The sequence below is a fragment of the Pecten maximus genome, chromosome 1 (genome assembly GCF_902652985.1).
Source record: "Pecten maximus chromosome 1, xPecMax1.1, whole genome shotgun sequence".
NCBI classification, from domain to species: domain Eukaryota; kingdom Metazoa; phylum Mollusca; class Bivalvia; order Pectinida; family Pectinidae; genus Pecten; species Pecten maximus.
In genome coordinates, this window is record NC_047015.1 from 7645464 (window position 1) to 7653722 (window position 8259).

The window sequence follows — 8259 nt, forward strand, 5'->3', positions numbered from 1 at the left end:
AGTCAAGTAATGTACTATTTTCAAACCCAGAGTAGATGAAGGTCGACTGACCCTGGTTAGCTGATGTACTGTTCTGTGTTTGTGTTTGTGTGCCCATTTAACACCTCAGAACTGTTTGAATCCCTTTCATCTGAGGAATCCGGGGAGGGATTTTGAGTTACCTAGTAGACCGTGTTACATTGCGACTAGTTGTTTTTCTGTTCTCTCCTTTTTTTGTCTAGTTCTTTTTGTTGCGGGGTTAAATCCTTGCTATTAATTATGGTCTTTAATCAAGCTGGGGCATTATCTTTTATTTTTCTATCTGTCCACTCTATTTGGTCGGTTTTTACCCTGTGGTTTTCCCAGACGGAAAGCTTGGCTGACTAATACATGTTGGAATCGTCGAGTGTCATCGCTTCTTTTCTCATTGTAGTCTAGCTTGTTAGATTCTTCCATGTTGAACACTAGTACATTCAGCGTTCTCCTTTTCTGTTCTCACTTGGTCTTGGATAGATGTCCCTACTGTTGTGCTTATTTCACTCATTAGGTCATTTTTCATGCATGCTTTGTACTTCAGCCTTTATGTCATTTTTTATCTGTTCCTTGATTCCAGTTCCAATACCCTCGACCTTTGTCTTCAGCTTCTTGTATCTTTTTTTAGAGATAATTTCCATTGTGGCCAACGCTTCTCTCATGTTCCTGAGGGTTGGTAAACTATTCATGCAGCGTGTACATGTGAACATAAAACTGCTAGCTGAAGACACTGGGCACAGAAACTATTTTCGCACATAGAGCAGTTGTAGTAGCTATCCCTTTTGTTGATTTTCATGCTACATCCGGGGCAGGTTTCACTGTTCAGTCTCATCCTTTTAAGGGGATTGCTAACAGTGTTGTGTGACTTAGGTGTAGAGCTCAGTTGAACAGGATATACGTCGGGTAGTTTACCTTGACTCATGGTTGATACAACTTAGGTAGTAGCAATTGATGTGTAATGCTCCAAGGGGACAGGGCAATCCCTATTCCCTCAGGTACACTGGTGAATTCTACGTATTAGCTGTAAAATCTTTAGCAACCACACATTCGAGAGTTCAGTATTGGGGCGGATACCATCTAAATACAGTTTCCAACATTTTTTAAACCTGGTTTGATTTCCTTTGGTTTTACTACATTGAATGATATCTTGAGACAGTCTAGGACCTAAATATTCGTCGTTCAACTCCTTCAGTTCTTCATGTAGGGCATCAATTTCATAATTTAACCGGTTATCAACAGAACTACATTCTGCTTGATCGTCGCTAGCGTGATTACTACTCTTAGAATAATTCCATCTGCTCACAGAATAGTAAGGGATATCCAGAAACACAACTACGCATGATGGACTGGCTTTCGTCAACATGCGTTTGATATCACGGTAGTTACTAATTATGGTTTTACTCGCCTCCGCTAGATTGTCCGCCAAGAATGATTGTCGTTTTTTCCCCTGGAAAGCTCGCATGTCCCAAACCAAACAAACACAATTGGCGATGTGTTGTCACGAACAAATTTCACTGCCTGTCTTTTAATTTCATTTTGTGCGGATGAAGCACCACTCTTGTGGAGAAAGTTAATATTTGCAATTCCATAGTTTTATCTCAGAACAGGATAAACTTGCTTCAGGTACCTACATTTGCTGTCACCGATAAGCAGGACAGGCGTCTGGGTATTGTACTCACCATATTCTTCTTTATTCCTTTTGATTAGGTCGATGCTTTTATTAATTTTCTTGGACAAACTCATGAAAAACTAGCACACATTTTGCACACATTTATATGATTAAATTGTGAAAGAGTAACCAGATGGGAGCAGACTAAAAAATCATTTTCACCATCCTAGAAAAGACGGCCATCTTCATACCGGAACCGGAAGTAGTTTCAGAGCAGAGTAAGAAAAGAAGAAGAAAAAAAATACCATACACAATTTTGAATGATGCAATATTGAGTGAAAACGCAGCAAACTAACTAAAAATCGTTTTGTACATATGATCTTTTAGACGCCGAACTATAATGAAAAATCTAGTTGTCAACAGAAAGAGAGAGATAAGTAAGGTCTTTATAGCATTAATTTTACCATATAGGAGTCGGATGCAGCTTCTATTAAGTATGAATTAGCGTTTTGAGTGTCACTATTTTCTTCTCAAAAGTCATTCAGTACATTTCAGTTAAGAAAACCGAAAAGACATTTCCCAAAACCTAAAACCTATTTTCCCCTATTGTAAATTTAAATCTATCAATTAGGTTTCCTCGTCCTTAAATGACCCTGGCTGTTAATAGGACGTTAAACAAAAACAAACAAACCAAATCCTCGTTATGTTTTTACTGCCAATCCATATGACATGTGCTTTATCAGTGTTGATATTAAACCTTGATCATTAAACCTTCTAGCTGCTTCGAGTTGGTAGATTTTAAAGCATCTGACATTGGCATAAAGTTATGTTGTCCCATACAATATCGCCATACTCTAACAAAGGTCTGAAACAAGTAAAATGTCGTGTTTGAAGACACTTCCTGTCAATACCAAATTTAAGATTCTTCAGCAGACTAAGGTTTTTAGAGGCTTTACTGATAAGACCGTGTATATGTTCGGTCCAACTTCCGTTAGCTGAGATAGTGATACCGAGGTGTTTGTGGCACGTGACTTCTGTTATTGAAATGTTGTTCATAAATAAAGAGGGACGAATCGGTTTATCAAGTTTCTTGCTTACTGTCATAGATGTATCATCAACGAATAGTTTTATAGTGCAAATGATGTCTTGAACAATGTCGTTTATGAATATCAAAAATAGTAATGGACCCAAGATTGGTCCCTGAAGAACTCTTACTGTGATGTTGATAAACCGATTCGCCCCTCCTTATTTATGCAAGCTCATTGATAGTATTTATAAAAAGTGCCTAACTAAATTGAGACTTTCGTCGCATAATTTAAATATAGAGTATGGCAGAAAACATAATGTTCCTAGGGCTAACAAATTGTGCGCTTGTTGTAATTTAGAGGAAATTGAAGACGAGTATCATTTTTTACTACAATGTTCATTTTACTCTGATCTTCGTCAAAAATATATCAAAAATTATTATTACAGAAAGTGTTTTCAAATTAGTCAAATTATTAAGTGTGAATAATGTAAAAGAACTAAATAAAACTGGTAAATTTATCCATTTAGCCTTTAGAAAAAGGGCAGAAAAAGTTAATAGTTAAAGATTATTTTGTTAAACTAATGAGATGCATAAGCTTACAATATCATGACGTTGAACACTCTCCGACCATGTAACTGTTTTATTGTATATCTATGCATTACCATGATATATGCTAAGTATGATTGCCTGCCATTTATAAGGACAGGTTGACAGCAATTATGTAAGTAAATGTAGTTCTAGAACAGAACAAAAAGATTTCCTGTGAAGGCCCCGATGCCAAACTCGGTCAAACGCTTTCATTTGCTGATATCACAGAAGACCATTCTGACTTATTTGCTTTTATATATGAGTTGATAGTAGACTGTGAGGAGAAAAATGTGTGAAAAACATTGGCTTTATCCACTAAAAGTACGTGTTCCATGTTCTATGGATATATGTGGTTGTTTGTAATTCACTTGTGTCTTGATAAAGGGCTGGATTGACTCCAAAATTCAACAATTTACTTGTCTGTACTGTCGTTATTACTACATGACCAAATATCTTTTGTTAGGATCCAGTACCTATATTGGACCATACCGTCGTTATTACTTACTAGACCCTATACAAAGAAAGTATTATTGACACGCGAAGAATTTTGGTTACATAATGTAAAGCGCTTTCGCAGCCTTGCTGCTCCTCGGTAAGTGTATATAAGCAAAGTATCTATGACGTCATACATCGTTTACATGTTACGTCATACTTGTTTCTCAATCAAGTCTTGACATCTCCATCAAACTCCTTATTCCTCAACATTCCAAGTTCCTCATCATATAGTGATGGTACTGGTGTAATTTCATCTCTAAATCTTTCTTCAGGTTTACTACAAATGTATCAGCAGCAAGGCCAATAGTGTCGGGCTGGTGGATATGATTCTGCCCATGGTTCCCTACAGTTGGTCAATAGTGTCGGGCTGATGGATATGATTCTGTCCATAGTTCCCTACAGTTGGTCAATAGTGTCAGGCTGATAGATATGATTCTGTCCATAGTTCCCTACAGTTGGTAATGATGCAGTACAATTAATATCTCTTCTAAAACATCTCCAGTAAACCCTTCTTGTCTTAATGAAATACTTGTAGCCAGCTTTTAGGAGATAATGCCCCCCTCTTCCATTCTCCAGAAAATCCACCTGTATCTGTACATTGGCCATAGTAAAGTGTGAAGTGATAGATTTTAAATTTACCAAATATAAGTAAGTGACGACTTTTTACCTGGAACTTACCTGGTGGTCACTCGGGTATGAACCAATTCTGACCAAGGTGTGAAAATAGAAAGGAAGAGTGGACTGGTGTTTAACCAGAATGTTTGCTAGGCTGGTATGAACCCGTATAATCTGACTTTCCTTTGCTTCACATTGGACTCGATCAGACTCCTTGATGAATGTATATATAATCTCCGTTGTTGAAGTGTGTAAGATGCCGATTTACCGGAAGATGTCTGTAGCGTTCATGAGATAGAAACTCTCACATTTCGGACAGAGAATCAAATACATTACTTTTCTGGTTCTCAGTGTGCGGTAAGTATACTTACAAGTGTTTCTTATATTATACTTTATACATATTATTTGAATGGAATTCTAGGCAAATAATAACAATAAATGTAGATAGACCCAGTGGTGGTAGGGTATTTCACATAGATGAAGACTGTTTTTGTATAGATCTAACTAGTACGTTAATCAAAGATTCACTTTTAAGAATAAAGTTTTGGACAGCTACAAACATGTCTGTATTTGCCTTATTATGGAGTTGTTCACACCCCACAACGATTCAACATTGCGCAACCCCTATTTGATAAAAACAGGCTCGACGGATTGTTGGCGCTGTAGGGAATATTAATTGAAAAACATAAGATAATATATATTCTACCACAACACGCTGCGTTAATCCACTCTCAGACCATTGTATAAATGTGCGTACTGTTAGACCTTTCCGGTCTTTTGATTGGTCAAGAATTCGAACTTTGATCCGAACTGCAATTGTTATGAACGTCATCAATAATAGATAGACATCACATCACCGGGTCCCGGCCGTCACTTGTACAATTTATTTGCACGCGACACGTGATTTTTGGATAAAGAATTTATTTCACACTCGTGAAAGCTATTTTTTTAAATTAAAATCCCTAAATCGCGTGTCTTTGCAACTTAAAAAAACAACTTGCTCGAATGAAATAAATTCCATATCAACCACTCGTTGTGCATCCTCTATTTCTCCTCAACATTAGGACCACATGAACAGTGCGGATAGATACAAAGATTTCAGCAAACAGGACTTGTGTTAACAGACTACACTTTAATCAACCTAAAAGTTCTTTACCTTTTGGACTTCCTGAGTAAAAATACACATGCTCATTGTTTTAAGTCTTTATTAAGTAAACGAGTTTAGTACATTGACAGATGGATTGGCCCACTTATCCTCAGGTTAACTGTTCCATATTTTAACTGAACTGGACATGAATGGATCTGAATGATGCTTTGGTTTACCATTGTTACGTTACTATTTTGTCTGGTATTGTGAGATTTATTTTTTGAATATCAATAGTTTATTGTCTAGCTTTATTACTGATAACATACTACTATAGTATTTCAAAAATTAAAAAACATAATAATAAAAAACATAACTTTAAATTTTTGGAAGTGTACGATTTTCTAATATGACGTAGGGTTTTCATCCTCCTCTACCCGTTTGCCCTAGCGCTAATAATGCTTCTTTTTATTTATTTTTAAACTTGAAGTGTTCCTTTAGTTATCTTAAATTCACTGTCTTTAAGGTTCTGATGTGTTTTCCTATATGAAGCATACAAAATAGTCCCCCCCCCCCCCCCCCGATTTCCACCCACAAGTCCTCCAAAAACAACCGGTAATAAATCATAAATTGCACTAGACTACCAGGAACAAGGCAAGGAGAATGGTGGTCGTATACTGGAACACAGTGTTGCAGGTTAACATTTTCAATTATAGTTTCAACTACTTCGTAATACTCGTACTCAAAGAATTGTGAAATTTCCAAAGGCATTTACCTTTTTCAAAGTCATTATTTGATAGTAATGATAGGGGCGAAAGGTAAGATATTTAGCCAAGTTCAACACAATACTTGGTAATAGAGGAAAGTAAATAGTCTAACATAAGGGACAAGTCTAATCTGGCTTGTGATTTGGGGTCCTTTTCTGCCAAGTAAATCTCTTAATGTTCGGGCGATGATCTATGTAAATATCCCACATTTAATATCAGCTTTAAGACTTTCTCTCTAGTTGTACGATTATTGATATTCCGTTAGTTATCATAATCTATATCCGGGCTCATAACAAGGTTAAAATCTCAGTATGGAACAATTTACTAAACAGGCCCAACGTAAAGAAACATACAAAATATGGAACAGTGTAATTAACGTTACATACCAATATGGAACATTCTACAAAGAAAGTCACATACAAAATGTGGAACAATTTACTAGGAAAGTAACATACAAAATATGGAATTGAGTACTTAAAAGTTACATACAAGGTATTGGACGATGTACTAAAAGTAGCATACAAAATATGGAACAATGCTCTTAGCGTTACATAAAAGATATGGAACAATGTACTAAACGTTACATACAAAATATGGGAGAGTGTACTAAAAGTTATATACAAAATTTTTGAACAATACACTTAGCATTACATACAAAATATGGGAGAGTGTACTAAAAGTTACATACAAAATATGGAAGAGTGTACTAAAAGTTACATACAAAATATGGGAGAGTGTACTAAAAGTTACATACAAAATATGGGAGAGTGTACTAAAAGTTACATACAAAATATGGAAGAGTGTACTAAAAGTTACATACAAAATATGGAAGAGTGTACTAAAAGTTATATACAAAATATGGAACAATGTACTTAGCGTTACATACAAAATATGGAAGAGTGTACTAAAAGTTACATACAAAATATGGAACAATGCACTTAGCGTTACATACAAAATATGGAAGAGTGTACTAAAAGTTATATACAAAATATGGAAGAGTGTACTAAAAGTTATATACAAAATATGGGAGAGTGTACTAAAAGTTACATACAAAATATGGGAGAGTGTACTAAAAGTTACATACAAAATATGGAAGAGTGTACTAAAAGTTACATACAAAATATGGAAGAGTGTACTAAAAGTTACATACAAAATATGGAAGAGTGTACTAAAAGTTACATACAAAATATGGGAGAGTGTACTAAAAGTTACATACAAAATATGGAACAATGCACTTAGCGTTACATACAAAATATGGAAGAGTGTACTAAAAGTTACATACAAAATATGGAAGAGTGTACTAAAAGTTATATACAAAATATGGAACAATGCACTTAGCGTTACATACAAAATATGGAAGAGTGTACTAAAAGTTACATACAAAATATGGAAGAGTGTACTAAAAGTTACATACAAAATATGGAAGAGTGTACTAAAAGTTATATACAAAATATGGAACAATGTACTAAACGTTACATACAAATATGGAACAGTCTACTATGAAAGTAAGGTAGCACACCACAGTAAGACAGCCTGGCCATGGGCAATTTTTTTGTTAAGCAAATAACTCCTGTATTATGATATGCATAAAAAATGAAAAAATAAATGTACACTATAATTGGTATATTCAGTATGAAGTAGTACATACAGGCTTCACATTTATTAAAACAAAAATCAATAAATTGGTTCCGGATTTTAAATATCCGGATTTTCCGAACGTGTGTTTACACAGGAAATTTAGTTTTGCCTATAGCGCAAAATGGAAGCCCACAGAAAAGGTAAGATAGCGGAAAAACTTAATTTACAACATATGTCCAAACAAGATTAATTCTGTCTTTGGGATAGAGATATTTAATTTTAAATAGGTTTCAGAAAAAAAATTGTGTAGAGAATTGGGCCATTTTGGGTCAAATATCATAATATTTTGCAATTTTTGAGAATTTTTTAAGCTGTTACCATGGTATTCACAGCTCTAAAAATCACAGAAAATATCAGTTTACTTATCCTTCAGAGCTCTATTAAAATTGCAAATGTTGTACAGATTTCAAATATATATACTGTA